The 20,276-nt window shown below is 40.7% G+C and overlaps 1 protein-coding gene and 1 non-coding gene across 7 annotated transcripts in view; both read left to right on the top strand.

The window, feature by feature from the left end:
• Positions 1-20,276, top strand: part of Rere (arginine-glutamic acid dipeptide repeats) — a 363,675-nt gene that overhangs the window by 32,082 nt on the left and 311,317 nt on the right. The window lies entirely within an intron of this gene.
• LOC128098044 (U6 spliceosomal RNA) lies at positions 4,051-4,156 on the top strand. Its single transcript, XR_008214080.1, has one exon. It is a non-coding gene; the product is annotated as a U6 spliceosomal RNA (small nuclear RNA).

Here is a 20,276-nt window from a genome sequence, read left to right as displayed (position 1 = left end):
ATGCTAGACAAGTGTTCTACTGAGCCATGTTCCTAGTACACTATTATTAAATTTTAATGAAATTAAACATTTAGAAAAGCCTTTGGTGCCTTTTGGCATACTATCTCCCCCTTCCCCTCCCCCCAAAAAAGGTGAAAGTAAAATTTGGATTCCTTAGATAAGTCAATCCGTGATATAAATTGAAACAGCCATAACACCGCTTTGAATAGGCTGTAGAAGAAATGTTAGCAGGTAAGAGACAGGTAACTTCTCTTTTTACTTGATGTAAAATTTCTTCAAAGATTGAAGCACTTCATTGCTGCACTCAGATTAAACAGTTCTCGTTTTTTGACTTTGATGTTATCTTAACAGTAATGGAGAAAATACTTAAGTGGGAGCTCATATTAATAGCATGTAGAGTGGAAAGAACCGGTTACTTCTAAACTTTGGTTAATTGTACTTGCATACTTGTACTTGGGATGCCTCTTTGAGGAAGAAAGTACCAGATAATCAGAAAGTTACTGAAATGTTTCATAAGCGACATCAGTTTAGAGAATTTACACAGGAAGTAATTGTAAAAATAGAAATACTGGGGCAGCAGGGGTGGTGCAAGCCTTTAATCCCAGCACTCAGGAGTCAGAGCCTGGCAGATCTCTGAGTTCAAGGCTAGCCTGATCTACAGACTGAGTTCCAGGACAGGCACCAAAACTACATGGAAAAACCCTGTCTCAAAAAACAAAACAAGCCGGGCGGTGGTGGCGCACGCCTTTAATCCCAGCACTCGGGAGGCAGAGCCAGGCGGATCTCTGTGAGTTCGAGGCCAGCCTGGGCTACCAAGTGAGTTCCAGGAAAGGCGCAAAGCTACACAGAGAAACCCTGTCTCAAAAAACCAAAAAAAAAAAAAAAAACAAAACAAAAAATAGAAATACTGGCTGAGCAGTGGTGATGCACACCTTTAATCTCAGCACTCTGGTGTAGCAGAAATCTTAAAAGTTCTTATTAATAAAATCAAACCTGAGGCCAGTTATTGGAGTCAATGCTGGTAGATCAGAGAGACAGAACAAGCCACAGCTATCTCACCTTGCCAATTTCTCAGCTGGTCCTGTTTCCTCAGACTGGAAGCCTCTGAGTCCTCATCCAGAATGAATCTCAGCTGAACTGTGTTGCTCCAAAGCCTGAAAGCTTAACCAGCCAAATGCTTCTAGTTACTGGCCCTTACGCCTTATATACCTTTCCGCTTTCTACCACCACTCCCTGGGATTAAAGACTTGCTTTTTGGGATTAAAGGCGTGATGAGTCACCATGCCTGTCTGTATCCTTGAACACATGGATTTCTGCCTCTGGAATGCTAGGATTAAAGGCGTGTGCCACCACTGCCTATCCTTTATGTTTAATATTGTGGCTGCTCTGTCTCTGACCCCAGATAAGTTTATTAGCATGCACAATATTTGGGGGAATATACAATACCACACTCTGGAGGCAGGAGCAGGCAGATCTCTGAGTTTGAGGCCAGATTGGTCTGCATAACAAGTTCAAGACTACCCGGGGCTGCATAGTGAGAAATTGTCTTAAAAAATAAAAGCATAGGTAACCAATGCTAGCTATTTGTGATAATTCTTCAATACTTTTTTTCTACACGGGAAGTAATGTGCGTGTGTGTGTGTGTGTACACACACACAATTATATATATATATTTGAGTCAGTGTCTTATTATGTAGCCCTGGGAAATAGCATCACATTAGATGTTTTTCAGTTACTCTATTCAGTAAAAAGAGAACATTAACATCTTTGAAGTTATTAAATGCACTTTCAGTATTATAATGATATGAACTATTCTGTTGTCTGAGTTTGCTGTACTTTGCTGCAGAATTCAGTTATCATTGAACATTTCTGACATCTACTCTTTTCCTCACCCAGTTGTGTATTGTGTCTTTAAATAACATGGCTTACAATGGATGTGTAGTGAATTGGTGCATGGACGTGCTGAGAGTTGACAGTAGTGAAGGCTCATTTTATTCTTGACTTGACAGAGGCCTGATTCAATAGCATGCTTATGGCCACACACATAAGTGCTTTATCTAATTCTAGGATTTGGGGAGTCATTTCTTTTTCTTCAGGGAAAGGGCAGAAGCTGACCAGGTTAGTTTAGATCTCTGTGCTTCCTAGATTAGATTTATATTGACTGATGCTTAACCGTTGGAATTTGTTTTGCCTTGTTTTTAGCAAGATGTTCTTATTTTCCTTTCTTTCTTTCTTTCTTTCTTTCTTTCTTTCTTTCTTTCTTTCTTTCTTTCTTTCTTTCTTTTTTTTTGTTTTGGTTTTTTGAGAAAGGTTTTTCTCTGTGTAGCTTTGTGCCTTTCCTGGAACTCACTCTGTAGCCCAGGCTGGCCTTGAACTCATGGAGATCCACCTGCCTCTGCCTCCTGAGTGCTGGGATTAAAGGTGTGCGCCACCACCGCTGGCTCTTATTTTCTTTTCTAAAATACAAAGTGATAACTTTTATTTTAGACTGTCCCCTACCCCAAATTAAGCATTAAACCAAATTGAGCAACCCCATGTTATGAAAATTAAGACAATGGCACAGAGTGCTTGTATTTTGTTGTGTCCTTGGGAGCTGTATATGTGTTTTGCAGAATGCTTTGGTTGAAAATATTTATACAGAAAATGAGTTTGTGGTATGAACACATTGGAATAATGAATTTATCACCCCTAAAATAAATCTCAGTGCCTGCAGCATCCAAGGACTCCTAAAAGCTGATACTAAAGATAGGATTGGATAGGAAAGATGACTACTGCTTTTTGAATTTTGTTTTTTTGTTTTTAAACGTATGACTTCTTCAGAGCACTTTTCTAGGATGACATTTGTTAACTTGCTTATTATTTTCATAGGCCTTCCCTGTTTTCCATGGCACCGCCAGTGTCCAGTGAATAGGAATTGTTTGATGAGTGAATGACTTAGAGTAGATCTGTTCTCCATCTGTTCAAGTTATTACTGAACTGACTAGGAGAAAAAGAAAATGAAATGAAGCCATTGTTTGGATTGTTTGTTGGTGTAGAAGGATAACTCAGGAGCCTGCTTTTCTCAGAGTAAGATTTCTCCCTCAGCCATCTCTGTTGTATATTTTGTTTGTTTTCTGATAAATAAAGCTTGCCTGGAGATCAGAGGGTGGAGCTAGCTACTAGTTACCCATAGAGGCCAGGCAGTGGTGGCACACACCTTTAATCCCAGCACTTGGGAGAAGGAAGCAGGAAGATCAGGAGGTTAAGGCCACCCTGTGCTGCATGAGATTGAAACAGCTGGGCAGTGGTGGTGTGCACCTTTAACCCCATCACTAGGGAGGTGGAGACAGGAATATAAGGCTGAGACAGGATCTCGGCCCCCTATAAGAACTCAATAGTGGCTACTGCTCTGCTTCTCTGATCTTTCAGCTTCTTCACCCTTGCTTGATATCTGACTTTGAGTTTTTATTGATAACACTAATTAGGATTGTGCTTCACATCTCAATTCTTGTATGTTCCTGGAACTATGGAGACCAGACTGGCCTGGAACACTCAGAGATCTGCCTGTCTCTCTGCCTCCTAAATGATGGGATGAAAGATGTGTATTTTTTAAAAAATATTTACCTATTTTTATTTTACACATGCCTGCATGCATGTGTGTGCACCATGTGTGGGTAGTACCTGTGGAATGTCTGTTGGATCCCCTCTAACTGGAGATAAAGACGGTTGTGAACTGCCAAGTGGGTGCTTGGGAACCAAATTGGGGGGTGGGGATTGTGCTCTGTAAGAACAGCAGTTGCTCTTAATAGTTCATCTCCAGCCTCTCCTTATTCTAAGTGGGTTTTTTTGTTTGTTTTTTGTTTTTAATGAGATGGCTTCTTGCTACTGTGCCCAGCCTAGTCTCCCAACTGATGGATTCAAATGAGCCTCTTATTTCAGACCTCACTAATAGTTAGGACTACAAACATGTGCTACTGTGACCTGCTGTCTACGTCTTAATTCTGAAATTGTATTTATTTTGGTGCTGCTTTGCAATATCTAGGACAACATTGCAGTAGATATACAAGATGTGTGTTTGCTTTAGCAGCACATATACTAAAAATTGGAATAATATATATGATTAGCATTACTCCCACACAAAGATGACATGTAAATTCATGAAGCGTTAAAAAAAATACAAGGTGAACCTTAATTGTGAACCATATATGTAATTTTTATTTTCTAGTAGCCACATTAGAAAAAGATGAAAGAGCCAGGCCTGATCATAGCACTTAGGAAGCAGAGGCAGAGAGACTAGGGTTGTAGAATATCCCTGACACCATGGCAAGTTCCAAGCTAGCTTCATAAGACCTGGTCTGAGTAAAACAAAAAAAGATTGAATTTAAATGTAGTAATATGTTTTATTGCAGGTTTAGGTGTGGTCTTGCTGGAGGCGGTACACATGTCACTGGGGTGGGCTTTGAGGTTTCAAAAGCCTATGCCATTCCCAGTGTCTTTTTTTCTGCCTTGTGCTTGTGGATCAAGATGTGAGCTCAGCTACTGCTCCAGCACCATGCCTGCCTGCCTGCTGCCAAGCTCCTCACCATGATAGTCATGATAGTCTAACCCCTCTGGAACTGTGAGTCCCAAATTAAATGCTTTTTCTTTAAGCTGCCTTCAGCATGGTGTCTTTTTTTCCCCCCAGAGCAATAGAAAAATAACCAAGATGTACACACACATTCACACTCGCTCTGTCTCTTTCTCTCTCCCTCACCTAATATGTCCAAAATATAACTTTAACCATAGAATTAAAAAAATTAGGAACCGGCCGGGCGGTGGTGGCGCACGCCTTTAATCCCAGCACTCGGGAGGCAGAGCCAGGCGGATCTCTGTGAGTTCGAGGCCAGCCTGGTCTACAGAGCGAGATCCAGGAAAGGCGCAAAGCTACACAGAGAAACCCTGTCTTGAAGAACCAAAAAAAAACAAAACAAAAAAAAAAAAAAAAATTAGGAGCCGTAAAGATTAGGCACTTCTGGGGGGGGGGGGGGGCACTCACCAACCTAAGACAGAGCGCCTGTGTGGCCTGTGCAGGCATCTCCATGACGGGTAAGGTGACCTGCCGACGTCCCATGCAACCTAAGTCAGAAGCTCATTTTTTAGTAAAAGGGGGACCTGTAGGGCTCTGGCCCCCATTTTGGGTAGCTGTTGCCTTGCTTGCTGACCTTGATATCCTCCCTATGCTAATTCCCTGCCAGGTTCCACCCTCCTGAATGCTTAAGGAAAGATCCTTGTATGTGTATCCTGCATAATGGGCGTTAACAGCTTAGATGCAAGATTGTAAAACATCGAAGCGAACTTCTGCCCTCTGGGGTTCTCCCATTGTGCTGTAAGCCTGTATTTAAGACCTCCTCCCTCCTTCAATAAACGGCATTAGGCATTCAAAAACAAAACAAAACAAACCAACCAACCAAAAAAAAAGAAACTTAAAAAAAAAAATTAGACACTTCTAGGTCCTTTAATAAAGTGTTGTTTTTTTTTTTGTTTTTTGTTTTTTTAAGCAGGAGGTAGAGAGTAGTTACATCTGCACTATTATATTAATCACTTTAGGGGAAAAGATCTGAAGCAGACATGGCCACATATTAACATTTGTTAAACTTTAGTGGTGTATGCATGCTATCTCATAGTATTCTTTAACAGTTATCTATATGTTATGTTTCATGGAAAAATATATGGATATGTAAAGTTGATAATGAAGGATTAAACTGTGAATAAAATAATTATTTGCTAAGTTATAAATGCTGAAGGGGACATTGTGCTTGCACATTTACTTACCTATCTATTATACTTCCATTTACTAGTGAGTTTCAGAAAAATGACAAGTTATTTTCAGTATCTGCTTTGTGTGGATAAAACTTCTTATGAAAGACACACCATCTGGATGCAATTTAGTTCAGTTCTAGTTTATTGCCAAAGGATGGAATATTTCTTGAACATCTCTGTTTGGACAGATGTTTGATTTGTAGATTTTTAAATTGAGGTGTCAAATAGTAACAATTTTGGAGTTTAAGAGTTTTAAAACCTTCCTGTGGTAATTCAGTCAACAAAATTCCTCTTTTATTATTTATTAGATACTGTATTAAAGGTGCAGACCAGATGTTCACTTAATGTAAATAAGTTTTTTTTTCTTTTAAAGAAGCATTTCTTTTTCTTCTAAGCCCTGTTTTTTTCTTACTGAATTTCTCAAGACAAAAGTACTTACCAAAGCAAGGCATACAATCTTGTTAACTCTTTTGCTTGATTCTTGCCAAGTTTAAAGATTTTTTTTCTTGTGTAGAAATGATTAACGAATCAATTGGTGTGTGTTAGAAATAGGTAGGTAAATAGAGGCTGTGCATGTAGAGGTAGAGAGAGAGAGAGAGAGAGGTAAGTAGGTAGGTAGATAGATAGATAGATAGATAGATAGATAGATAGAGGCTGTGCTTGTAGAGGCCAGGAGTCAACCTTGGGTGTTGTTCCTCAGATGTCCACTTTTATTTGTACTTTAATTTTAAAAAGATGTGTGTGTCTGAGCATGAGTTTGTGTGGGTGCAGTGCCAGTGAAGGCTAGAACAGGATGTTGGATCTCTTGGATCTGGAGTTGAGGATGATTTTGTGGGTTCTGAGAATTGATCTTGGGTTCTTTGGACAAGCAGCAGACATTCTTCACGACGGAACTATTGCTCCAGTGCCACCCTCACTCCTGCACCTCTGTTTTTTTGAGACAAGGTAACTCACTGGGCCTGGGGTTTGCAGGTTTGGCTAGGCTGACTGACCGGGAAACCCAGGGATCTGTCTGTCTCTGCTTCCCAAACACTAGGATTTGTGTTCTACTATACTGAATTTTTTTTTTAAATCATCATCATTACTATTTTGATTTTTCTTTCTTTCTTTCTTTTTTTTTTTTTTTTAAGTTTTTCGAGACAGGGTTTCTCTGTGCAGTCCTGGCTGTCCTGGAACTCACTCTGTAGACCAGGCTGGCCTTGAATTTACAGAGATCTGCCTGTCTCTACCTCCTCAAATGCTGGGATTAAAGGCGTACACTACTACCATCAGACCTCTAGTTTTTTATTTTTGGTGATGAGGATCAATATCAAGTCCCTACGCTTACACAGCAAGCACTTTAGAAACTGAGTGATCTCTGCAGCCCTGGAAATGACTTTATTTTTAACCTCTTAAATTATCACATATTTGTTCATACTTATATGGTAAACTATGGCAATTCAGCAGTTGAATATTGTGGTAGTTACTTTTGTGTTACTGTGACAACAGTACCTTGTGGTTGATATATTGTGCACCCCAATAAACTTATCTGAGGGTCAGAGAACAGAACAGCCATAATATTAAACCTAGAGGTTTGGCAGTGATAGCACAAGCCTTTAATCCTAGCATTCCAGAGGCAGAGATCCGTCTGGGTTCTCTGTGAGTTCAAGGCCACATTGGAAACAGCCAGGCTTGGTGACACATGCCTTTAATCCCAGGAAGTGATGGCAGAAAGCAGAAAGGTATATAAGGTGTGAAAACCAGCAACTAAAGCTGGTTAAGCTTTTAGGCTTTTCGCAGCAGTCAGCTGAGATCCATTTGGATGAGGGCACAGAGGCTTCCAGTTTGAGGAAACAGGATCGGCTGAGAATTGGCAAGGAGAGGTTAGCTGTAGCTTGTTCTGCTTCTCTGATCTTTCAGCATTCACCCCAATACCTGGCCCTGAGTTTTTTGTTTTTTTTTTAAATTTATTTATAAGACCTTTTAAGATTCATGCTGCAGTACCTCCCTTTTTTTTTCTAGGAAAAAAAAAGTTTTTTTTTTTTTTTTTTTTTTTTGACTCATTCGCTTTGGGTGTGTGTGTGTTGAGGCAGCACAGATCATGCTGGCCAGATGTGTGATGGAAGCGATTCACATCATAAGGGATAAAGAGATTGTTGTGAGAGGGAGGGGGTGGTCAGGTATAACAGTTAAAAGCCCTGCCTCTATTGACCTGTTTTGGTCAGTTAGACCCTACCTCCTGACATTTCTACAGCCTCTCCAAATAATACCTCCAGCTGGGGAACTGTTAGGATTCTGTACATGCTCCACTCGTGGTCTTGTCTGGCGCCTTACGTCATCACTGGGCGACTACGGGCGACTACGGACTGCCTTAAAAAGGTGGACACGGACCCCACGCTCTCTGCGCCTCTCTTCCTGTGTTTCCTCTCTCTCTTACCTCTACCAGGCCTGGCTTCTCCCTTCTATCCCCGCTTCTTTCTTTCTCTCTTTTTTTTTTTTGAGACAGGGTTTCTCTGTTTAGCTTTGTGCCTTTCCTGGATCTCGCTCTGTAGACCAGGCTGGCCTTGAACTCACAGAGATCCGCCTGCCTCTGCTTCCCTAGTGCTGGGATTAAAGGCATGTGCCACCACCGCCCGGCCCTCTTCTTTCTAATAAAGCCCATTCTAACTCTGATAGCCATGGCTGTGACTCTTCCGCCGACCAACCAGCGCCGTTCATCCTTTCAGGAACAAGTTCAAAATATAAGCCTGTCAGGTTAGACATTTCAGAGTTAAACAGTAGCAATATATAGTGTATAATGATCAGGTTAGGGTAATTAACATTTCCCTTTCCTCAGATAGGGATCATTTCTATGTTTGGGAAACTTTGGGCTCTTCTTATAATTACAAATATTTTTTTTTTCTTTTTTTTCCCGGAGCTGAGGACTGAATCCAGGGCCTTGTGCTTGCTAGGCAAGCGCTGTACCACTGAGCTAAATCCCCAACCCCTTGAATATTTTGTAATTATAAATTGGAAGTTCCCCATCTCTGCTGTGCTATTGAATACTAGCCCTAGTTTCTCCTGTCTTTTCAGCTTTGTTATTTGACGTTTAGTATTTAATATTTAAGGCTGGGTAGAGTGGAACAATCCTATAATCCTAGCACTCTAGAGGCAGAGGCAGGTGGATCTCTGTGAGTTCGAGGCCCGCCTGGTCTACAGAGTGAATTCCAAGACAGCCAGGACTACACAGAGAAACCCTGTCTCAAAAAATCAACCAACTAAACAAACAAAAAATTTAAGAAGATTTGTTTATTTTATTACTTTATGTGTATGAGTGTTTTGCCTGCATGTGTGTATGTACACCACATCTGTGCCTGATATCCTTGAGGGTCAGAAGAGGGTGTTAGATTCCCTGGGACTGGAGTTACAGATGCTTGTGAGCTGCCATGTGGGTGCCATGAATTGGACCTGGGTCCTTTGGAAAAGCAGCCAGTGCTTTTTAACTGCTGCCTACTCTGCAGCTCTTCCTCTCAGTTTTAGTGCCCATTTTACGGCCCTTATCTCTCTTCTCTTCCCTTCTTTTTCTCTAGCAGTCACTATTCTACTTTTGTAAAATCAACTTTTTTGGCTTCCGTAAATTAGTGTGAACATGCTGCATTGTCTTTTTGTGCTTGGTTTATTGCACTTAATATAGTCTAATAATCTCTTCTAGTTCCGTCTATGCTGTTGCAAATGACAGAATTTCAATTTTTAAATCGCTAAATAACATTCCATTATGTATGGGTATCACATTTTCTTTATCCATTCATCTGTCATGCATTGAGCCCATATGTTGATTCTTGTGAATAGTGCTGTAATAAACAAGAGAATGTAGTCATTCTTCCTCTACCCTTTGTGAAACTAGGTTTTGCTCTGTAGCCCAGGCTGTGCTAGGAATATTGGCGTGTGTACCCCATTCCTGCTAGCTGTAGTATATTAAAATGCATCATTTTATCACATGCTTATGATTTCCATATAACTGTGTGTTCAGTGTCACTATAACCTTCCATGATCTTCACAAAATGTAAGAACTGTTACTTCCAAAGAGGAGGAATGTAAATACACAGCTTGTATGTAGTAGGGTTTTAAGTGAACACCTGTGCTGTTGTTACTGGGTGGCATTTCCATTTAGATGCAGGTTTTTTTTTTTTTTTTTTTTTTTTGAGACAGGGTTTCGCTGTGTAGCTTTGGTGCCTGTCCTGGATCTCGCTCTGTAGACCAGACTGGCCTCGAACTCATGGAGATCAACCTGGCTGTGCCTCCCGAGTGCTGAGATTAAAGGCATGCGCCACCACCGCCTGGCTTGCAGTTATGTCCAAAATATTCGATGCTTCTACAGTGTGGAAAATGCATGTTTGTGTTACTGAGAAAAGCTCTAGTGATCCATGATCCATGGGAAATGATGTTTTCCCAGGCAAAGGTAAAGTGTTTGTCCTATGTCAGATACTGCACCCTGTGACAGCACCTTCCTTAAGCATCATGATGGCATTTGAAGCATGAGTATTCTCTTCCTTACAGATGAAGACATTGTTTGCAAAACAACATTGCCTCCTACATGTATTTTCATTTCTCTTGGGTGTATACTTACAAGGGAAATTGTAGATTTATGCCAGGCCTCTGCATCAGCATTTTGAGGAACTGCCAAACTGATTTTCATAGTGACTCACACCATTGACCTAAACTAGTTTCACCTAGGAAGAGAAGGTCTCAGTTGAGGGATTGCCTCCAACAAATTGGCCTATGGGTGTGTCTTTGTGACATTTCTTGGTTAATGATTGATATGGCCCATTCCACTGTGGGTCATACCACTCCTGGGCAGGTGGGCCTGGGATGAATAAGAAAGCAAGCTGAGCAAGCCATAAAAAGCAAGCCAGTCAGCGGCATTCCCCAGTGGTGTCTGTTTTAAGCTCCTCTCTTGAGTTCCTGCCTTGACTTTCTTGAGTGATGAGCTGTTAATATAAGCCGAATAAACTAAACCCCTTTCTCTCTTCCAAGTTTTGGTCAGCATTTTATCACAACAAAAAGCAAACTGGGTCGGTGAAAGTTCCAGTTTCCCTACATCATCTAATACTTGTTACCTGTGTAGCCTGGGGGGTGTGAGTTGATTTGTTTTCTTACGATGTTGCAAATCTGTATTTTCTTGTCCTTATTGGCTCATTGCTATCTTCTTTTGAGTTTTTTGATATTTTTAAAATATACAAATCTGGGCCGGGCGGTGGTGGCGCACACCTTTGATCCTGGCACTCGGGAGGCAGAGCCAGGCAAATCTCTGTGAGTTTAAGGCCAGCCTGGTCTAGATCCAGGACAGGCACCAAAACTACACAGAGAAACCCTGTCTTGTGGTGGTGGTGGTGGTGGGGTGGAAATACAAATCTGATTTTATTTTTCACATGGTAAAACATTACTCACTTCTTAGCCTGACCAACTCTTCCTTATCTAATTTTTCAGGCTTCATTTTTGCTGGGATTTGAAATTGTCCAAAAAGACTAATGTGTTTAAGATTTGTTCTTTAACTTGTGGTCATGGGAATGGTAGGACTTTTAGGAGATAGGGTCCAGTGGAAGTTAGATCATTGGGAAAATGTCTGGGAGAGGAATATTGGGACACTAACTAGCCCCTTCTTTTTTCTCTGTCCCTAGCCTGTAAAATGAACAGCCTTTTCTGCCACACACTCTCACCAGAGTGTGCCGTATGCCATGAAACTCTGAGCCCAATAAATCTTTCCTCTCTAAGGTCTGATTGTTTTAAGTATTTCGTCATGTGATGGAAAGTTGACTGACACAGTTTGGACATGATTTCCTTCGGGGAGCTGAAGTACCATTATTGCCATTTGTTTCACTGTATTATTAATTGTTCATCACAGGGTCCATGGTTGACTAAAGGAATAAATACATAGAGGACTGTTGGTTTAAAACAAGACCAAACACATTTCACTTTAGAACAATTCTCTATGAGGTTTAATTGGTCCTGGGGCAGTGTTGGCTAATTTTTGTGTACCTTTGCTTCCTGTGTTCCTGATGGTACTTGAATAGCAGCTTGCAGAGAGCCACATCATCCTCCCCACCCCCTTTTCTATGTGTAACAGCTTTGGCTGTCCTGAAACTTTGTAGACCAAGCTGGCCTCAAACTCACAGAGATCTGCCTGCCTCTGCCTCCCCAGTGCTAGGATTAAAGGCATGCGCCACCACTGCCCGGTGAGCTACAAATTCTTGTTGTTGCATAACATTTCCTCTCTAGAGCAGTGGTTTTCAACCTTCCTAATGCTTTGACTCTTTAATACTTAGTGTTGTGGTGACCCCAATCATGAAATTATTTTCATTGCTACTTCATAACTGTAATTTTCCTACTTTTGCAAATCATAAATAGTTGATATTCAGGATATCTGATGTGCACCCCCACAATTTGAGAACCGCTGCCCTAGAGATAAGAGAGATGAAACCTGTCTGCCCTCTGAGGCCAGGGCTGAGTTCAGAAGGGCATGCAGAGGCAGGTGTGGGAAAGGAGAAGGGAGCCTCAGTGTTAGTGAGGAGCACAGAGCTCTGGGAAATAGGCTCCTAAAATAAGTATCTGGCAGCTGGTGGCAGAGGTCTGTTTGACTTAGAGTTTTGCTTGAGAGTAAATATACTCAGTTTACTAGTACCTTTTGTTCTTCAATTATAGGTTGGATACTTTTAATACTGTATAGAAAATGTCGTGGGTGGGTTTCAAGAAGGACCTTTTTTATTTCTTGTGTGTGTGTGTGTGTGTGTGTGTGCACATGTGATGCAAAATATGTGTTAATGTCATAGGACAGCTTGTGGGAATCAGTTCTTTCCTTCACCCCAAGTGTCCTGAAGACTGAACTTAGGTGTCTGGGTTGGTGGCAGGCTTCTTTACCTGTTGAGCCAGCACACTGGCCCTAGGTCCTTTTATTTCTTACCCGAGAGTAGATGGCACCCTGTGCTTTTCCAGGGATGCACAAATCTAAACTGAATGTAGATTGTTTCTGTGGTTGGACCTGACTGAGGTCAGTGTCCTTTAAGGTTTTCTAGATAACACACAGTCTTTGTGTGTTTGTTGTCTAAACTCACTGTGGTTTGCAGACAGGAGAGTTCAGTTGTTGTTCACTTTAGTCAGCTCTCTGGGCTTTCAGTCCCTTGGCTCTTCTGTGCCTGGGCTTTGGCTAGCTGAAAGATTATGCCAATGTTTAATGTTTCTTTTTGGGAGGCAAAGGGGTATCTAAACTTTAGAAGGCAAAATACGAATTTCCCATGAGTCCATGTCATTTAGACAATTTGGACTCCTAATCTTTCTTTATGTAGCCTAATTTCTCCATAGCATTATGTAAAAGGAGGCAAAAAAGAGGTGGTTTCATGACGAAGACATTTGGATGTGTAGTTTTGGAGAAATGAAGAGCGTTAAATTGTGCAGCCAGTTTGAATCATGTATGCATTATCAGAAGAAAACCCTCCTGAGCTTCAATCCAGAAGCAGATAGACACAGTGGTGTACATCTACAGTCCCAGGTACTTGTGAGGCTAAGGCTTGGGACCAAAAGTTTAAAACCAGCCTGGGGAGGGAACACAGCAGAATCCTGTCTCAAAAAACAAAGCAAAGCAAAAACAAAACTGCCTATGTTAGCAGGACAGGGATGATGGTTCCTGGCTTTGGTGAATAGTAGGAGTTCATGTTGGCTGTTTTCCTTGGCTAGTTCAAGAGTGAAATAAAAATTTAAAAACTGATTACATGAAAGTTATGATTATAGATGCTACAATGTTCTAACAATCAAGTAGCAATTTGAGTCTTTGTGTTAAAATACTGTGTCCCAGAGCTGTCTTACCATTTTCATACAGTTATCCCATGTTTTGAATACTTGCGTGAATAGTGTGTTCTCACCAGAGTCTGGAGAGACTTACAGATGAGTCAGACACTCCTGGCCCGTGGAGCTCTTCCAGTGGTGAGATGGTGACACTTGTGTTCTCTACAGGCTTTTGTGATTAGGCGGTAACAGACTGGGAAGGGCCAGGTGAGGTATTGCTGTAAAGTTCAGAGGAAAGTTACATAGAGAAGGCAGTTTATCTGAATCATACATTGTTGTTGTTTTGATTTTCAAGACAGTTTCTCTAATAGCCCTGCCTCTCCTGGAGTTCGCTTTGTAGACAAGGCTGGCCTCGAACTCACAGAGATCCGCCTGCCTCTGCCTCCCAAGTGCTGGGATTAAAGGCGTGAGCCACTACTGCCTGGCTAATCTTAAAATTTTTTTAAATTACATTTACTTTTTTTTTTTTTTTTTGGTTTTTCGAGACAGGGTTTCTCTGTGTAGCTTTGCGCCTTTCCTGGGACTCACTTGGTAGCCCAGGCTGGCCTCGAACTCACAGAGATCCGCCTGGCTCTGCCTCCCGAGTGCTGGGATTAAAGGCGTGCGCCACCACTGCCCAGTTACATTTACTTATTTTGTGTATATATGTGTATGTGTGTGGACATGTGACATGGCTTATGTGGAGGGAAGAGGAAAACTTACAGGAGTTGATTCTCTTCTATCTTGGGGATTCTGGAGAATTGAACTCCAACTTGGAGGTAGACATCTTCACCCAATAAGCCATTTCTAGGGCCCCGATCTGAATCTTGAAAGTTGATTGTTGGGATGGGTCCTTGTATGTGCATATGAAAATTGTTGAGCAAATTGTATGTGCATGTGAAAATTGTTGAACAAAAGGTTGCTTTGTAGGATGTTATCAGAAGTCACAGAGCAGCTGGAGATGGCTCAGCAACCAGTTAATAGCACTAGTTGTTCTTGCAGAGACCCTGGACTTGGTTCCCAGCACCCACCTGGTGGCTCACAGCCATATGTAATTCTAGTTGTAGGGGATCTGCCCCCCCTCTTCTGACCTCCAGGCCACAAAGCATGCACATGGTGCCCATACATACATTCAAGCAAAACACTCATGTACATAAATAAATCATAAAAACAAACAAAAACTAAGGTTGTAGAGACGGGAGACTGGGTGAAAGGCAATATGAACATAACCTTTCTTTCTTTCTTTTTTTTTTTTTTTAAGATTTATTTATTATGTATACAGCATGTATGACTGCAGGCCAGAAGAGGGCACCAGATCTCATTACAGATGGTTGTGTGCTGTGAGATGTTCTGTATGTCAAATGTGTTGCTGATTAGTCAATAAATAAAACACTGATTGGCCATTGGCTAGGCAGGAAGTGTAGGCGGGACAAGGAGGAGAATAAAGCTGGGAAGTGGAAGGCTGAGTCAGAGAGACACTGCCAGCCGCCACGATGAGAAACAGCATGTGAAGATGCCGGTAAGCCACAAGCCATGTGGCAAGGTATAGATTAATGGAGATGGATTAATTTAAGCTGTAAGAACAGTTAGCAAGAAGCCTGTGTTTACTTGGTCGGGTCTGAGCGACTGTGGGACTGGCAGGTGATAGAGATTTGTCCTGACTGTGGGCCAGGCAGGAAAACTCTAGCTACAGTTGTGAGCCACCATGTGGTTGCTGGAACCTAGCCTTCCTAATGGGTAGTGGAAATGAGTTGCAACAGATAGGAGATAAAGTAGAGGTAAAAATCAATTGAATTTAATAGTTGTCAGAGCAGTTGTTACTCTTGCCTGGGGCTATTAAGCTTAGATATAAGAAATGCCATTAAGAACCTGGGAATATAAGAAGAGACATTGATTTTAGAAAAGACTTATAAGCATGATTTTTTATCTTTGCATATGTATGTTGCATACATGGGCATGAGTGTGCAAGTGTATGCCTGTGCATGCCATTGTGGGGGCCAGAGGAGGCCTTCAGGTGTTTTCTGTGATTCTCTGTCTATTGCCTTCAGACACAGTCTGTCACTGAACTGGAAGCTCACTTTGGCTACACTGGCCAGCCAGTGACTTCTTGGGATCTGCCTGTCCAATGCTGGGGCAACAGGAATATACAGACATGCCTGGCTTTTTATGTGTGTAATGGAGATTCAAACTTAGGATCTCATGCTTGCATAGTAAGTATTCTTACCCATTAAGGCATCTTTCCAAGCCCAAATATGAGTTTTCATCGAGATATCTGAGTTTGTTATTAGACAGATGGATACATTTAAGTGGCTCAGGAAAGAAGTCAAAGATAATGAGAATGGACCTTGTTGAAGCTTTTAAAAACAAAAAATACATGGTGTCTGCCTGCGAACAAGAGTTTGTGTACCATGTGCAGGATCCTTGGCACCTGTACAGACAAATACTCTTTTCAGAGCAATGTAATAATGAGAATAATAATAATGTAATAATGAGACCCAAACACCTGAGAAAGCAGTTTAGGCAGTAATTTGTGTCACAAGTGGTATTCTGACTCTTCAGTAGAAAACTGTTAAGTATGATCTAATTTGTGTGCATATTTCATGTACATCAGTGTTCCACCTTGGGTGCTGTTTCATCCTCGTTTTTTGAGATAGCATCTCTTGCTTGGCTTACTATCCTTGAGTAGGTTAGCTTGCTGGCCAGTGAACCCCAGGAATCCGGGGTTAATTTACCTGTCTTTGCCTCTCCAGCACTGCAGTTACAAACGTGCATAACCGTGCCTTTTTTTTTTTTTTTTTTTTTTTTTTTATTTGTGGGTTCTGGGCATCCTGCTTAGGTTAATCCAAGTTTTCTCTTTACCTCCTAACTCTGTTTTATAAAATAATTGTTTATAAAAATTGTGCTTGATATACAGCTAATGTAAATTGACTATGTCCAGCACTAACTTCTCTTTGGTAGCGCTTAGTTTTCATTATCTACCATATTTAGAGTTGTATACTTCTGAAACATTCTAAATCCATGTTATAAGCTGGGCTTGGTGGCACATGTTTCTGATCTCCTTATAGGGGAAGTTGAGGCAGGAAGATCATGAATTTCAGGCCAGCTTGGGCTAGATAGAGGGAGACTGTCACAATCAAACAAACCGAGACATTGGACAGACTGGAGCTTTGTTGTGGCTCCTCTACAGGTATCAGTTACATTGTTACACTTACAGTTTGATATTCTTTGTGCCCATGTGCCACTAGGTGAATGTTTACATTGACTAAAGATTGATTGTTTTTATATTATAAGTATGAGTGTTTTGCTTGCATTTATATGTGTGTGTACCCTGTGTGTGTTTGGTGCCATGGAGGGCCGAAGAGGATGTTGAATTCTGTGGAACTGGAGTTATAGATAGTTATGAGCTGCTGTGTAGTGCTGGAAATTGAACCCACGTTGTCTGGAAGAGCAGTATGTGCTCTTGACCACTGAGCCATCTCTCCAGTTCTACATTGCTGCTCCCCCGCCCCCTTTTTTTTGAGTTATGATCTCGCTATGTAGTCCTGGCTCTCTTGGAACTCAATATGTAGACCAGGCTGACTTCAAACTCAAAGTGATCCTCCTGCCTCTGCCTCCCCAGTTCTGAGATTAAAGGTTTGCACCACCAAACCCGGATCCTTCATTGCCTTTTAACACTCCCCAGAAATGAATAAAGAGAAAGAAACCCAAAGCAAAGGCGCCTTCACTTGCATGAGCCCCTTGACACCTTATATACAGGATTTGTGGGTTTTTTTCCCTACCCTTGAAGTACACTCCAAATTGTGTAAAAACCAGATTTCACAAACACATACCTTTTCTACTATTAGAAGACTGTTAGGAAATGAAAAACAAAAATAAATGTAAATTTTTAGTTTTGTGTTTAAGGTAAAATAGGAATAAAAACAGAATATTGAATGGGCTTGTGTGTAATGTCAGATTTAATTTATCGTGATAACCATCAGTGGTGCACCAGATGTGTTGACTGTATTTAGCTTCATATTAAATTAAGCACAGCCAGTGGCCTGCAAAGTCCATCTGTACAGCTGACAGAGGTAGTTCTGAAATCTCCTTTTATGTTCGTTACCACTGCTGTTAGCTGTTCTTGCCATGATATTTAGGCTTTCACCTGCTCATGCAAAGATGAGTCTTTGCATTGAACCTAAAACTGTATTCTGTAAATCAACTGTGCTAAATGAAGAAGAGGCTTTTATTTCAATAGGTAATCAGTTTTTATCTTTGGTTACTTATAAAGCAATGGAAACAAATAAGATCTGTTAGGGGCTTCTTGAAGCCTGAAATTTAGAGAGCGGAAATTATTACATGCAAGTACCATTTAAACATGATGTGTGATAAGATTCTTCTCTATGTGCTGTATGTGTGTGTGTGTCACAGATATGTGTATGAAAACATTTAACCTATTGATTTTGTCATAGAAATATGTCATAGAGCTAAAAATCCTTTATTTTTTATCAAAACCACTCCCAAGTCGTTGTAGTGCTTTTTATGGACACGGCTTGACTACATCTTGACCCCACTTTATCAGCATCATCAGGAACCATGGGCTTCTTTCCCTGGGGTGACGGTAAAGCATCCTTCTCTGTGTTCTTAAAAAGAGGATCCTTTAAGATGGCAGACCTTGCAGCTCACACAGCCTCCTCCCCGTGTGCCTGTCCTTCCCCAGAACAGCATTTAAACATCTCCGGAATTAGACCTGTAAAGCTTGCTTCATGCCAGAACAAATATCTTTGAAAATTTTATCATAATGTTGCTTTTTAAAGTCCTAAATGTCCTCTATTTAAAATGAAATTCTTTTGTATTAACCTTCTTTCATATGCTAGCTTTCACCAGACTGCAGAATTGCCTGATTTGACTTTCTAATGTAACTGTAATGAATCTTCTGGGAAGCCTAACGATTGAACACACACACTCTGCAACTCCATTGTAAAATATTCAGTCAGTACTGTCAGGTGTTGCTGATTAAAAAAGAAAAAGGAATTGAGGGTAGGAGTGCAAAAGGGTCCCCTGCCCCCAACATATATTAAGTCTTAAAACCAAGCATGTTCTCTCAGGGATTCTGACCTTTTAGACATCATGATATGCAGTTAAACTTTGATTAGATATCTTCAGTAACACCTTAATAGAAACATTAGGTGGGGTGGAGGTAGTATCTGCTTTGGAAAGCCAGAATTAGGGCATATGATTACATTCTGCTTTGACACATTTATTCTGAAAACGTGCTTGGGAGAAACAAAACTGGCTCATTTGCACAGCAGACGTGTTACTCTGTGTATTATGCTTGAGTGCCCAGCAGTGTCAGTCAGTGTGGCACCTACATATATAGCAGATCTCACATATTTAATGGTGAGCTTTGAGATATGTGTGTCACCGAGACACTTGGGCTCTCACTGAACAGCCAGAGCATCAAGAGAAAGGCTTTCTACTTGTAAGTAATTTATACCAGGTATTTGTAATTGTAGTAGTATGTGTTTGGCTTATCTGTGTGAAAGAAATTGAATACCAGAATTTAATAATTAAGGATTTATTAGTTAAAACCAAATGTTGTAATGAGCCAGATGCTGCTGCATTAAAACAGCCATTTTCATTAGCATTTTTAAATATGAGAGAATTTAATTTAAATTTTGGAGTGTCTTCACTTTGATGAGTGAACATTTTTAAATCTTTTAAAATCCACCATGTAAAAGGTAGATTTCTTTTAATTTCAGCCAAAAGAACTCTCTAGAAATACCAGAATAGGTAAGTGAATAAAAACCACTGACTTGTAAAAGTCTGAATTTCTTGTTTTGAATACTATTAATAACCTTTACTGGCCCATGAAAATAAATGATGGCAAAGAAATGCAGAATATGTAGAATTAATTTTACTTTTGACTGAAAAAGGTGTAAATCACTCAAATAGAAGAGGCAGTGGTGAAGGAGAATGAGAAAGGGTGTTTTTGTTGTTTTTCCTTTTTATCATAGGGAGGCATCCTTAATAATAGCTTGAGTGGTTTGATGAAACAGCGGAAGGAAACTCCCAGGAGAAGGAGATCATCACGGAGAGCCATCTCCTATGAATCATTTACATAGCCTCTTGCTGGAGCACAGCTTGCATTTTTAATGGAAGATGATTGCATTTCATAAACAGACCTTTAAAAATTAAAATAATATTGAGCCTTCCTCATTTAGGTCTATTAAAATAATATCCTATATATCTCTTTCTAATAGCCCAGGACAGATTATTATTACTTTTAAACAATATAAAGTAATAATTTCTAATCAAGTTTCTTTAAATAAGATTTTGAGTAAAATACTTTTGGAAAGTATTTTTTTTTTTTTTTTTTCGTTTTTCGAGACAGGGTTTCTCTGTGTAGCTTTGCGCCTTTCCTGGGACTCGCTTGGTAGCCCAGGCTGGCCTCGAACTCACAGAGATCCACCTGGCTCTGCCTCCCGAGTGCTGGGATTAAAGGCGTGCGCCACCACCACCCGGCATGGAAAGTATTTTTAATACTTGTGAAAGCAAAAAATGTGCAGTGATTTGGTTTGGCACTCTTTCTTTTTTTTGCCCCTCAGAGCTGAGGACCAAACCCAGGGCTAAATCCCCAACCCCTAGTATTTGTTAGTCTTTTTTTTTTTTTTTTTTTTTTTTTTTAGTTTTTCGAGACAGGGTTTCTCTGTGTAGCTTTGCGCCTTTCCTGGAACTCACTCTGT

This window comes from Peromyscus californicus, unplaced genomic scaffold (assembly GCF_007827085.1).
Source record: "Peromyscus californicus insignis strain IS unplaced genomic scaffold, ASM782708v3 Scaffold_5__1_contigs__length_169319896, whole genome shotgun sequence".
Taxonomy (NCBI): domain Eukaryota; kingdom Metazoa; phylum Chordata; class Mammalia; order Rodentia; family Cricetidae; genus Peromyscus; species Peromyscus californicus.
The sequence above is the reverse complement of the archived record's forward strand: the minus strand, read 5'-3'. Positions and strand labels throughout refer to the sequence as shown.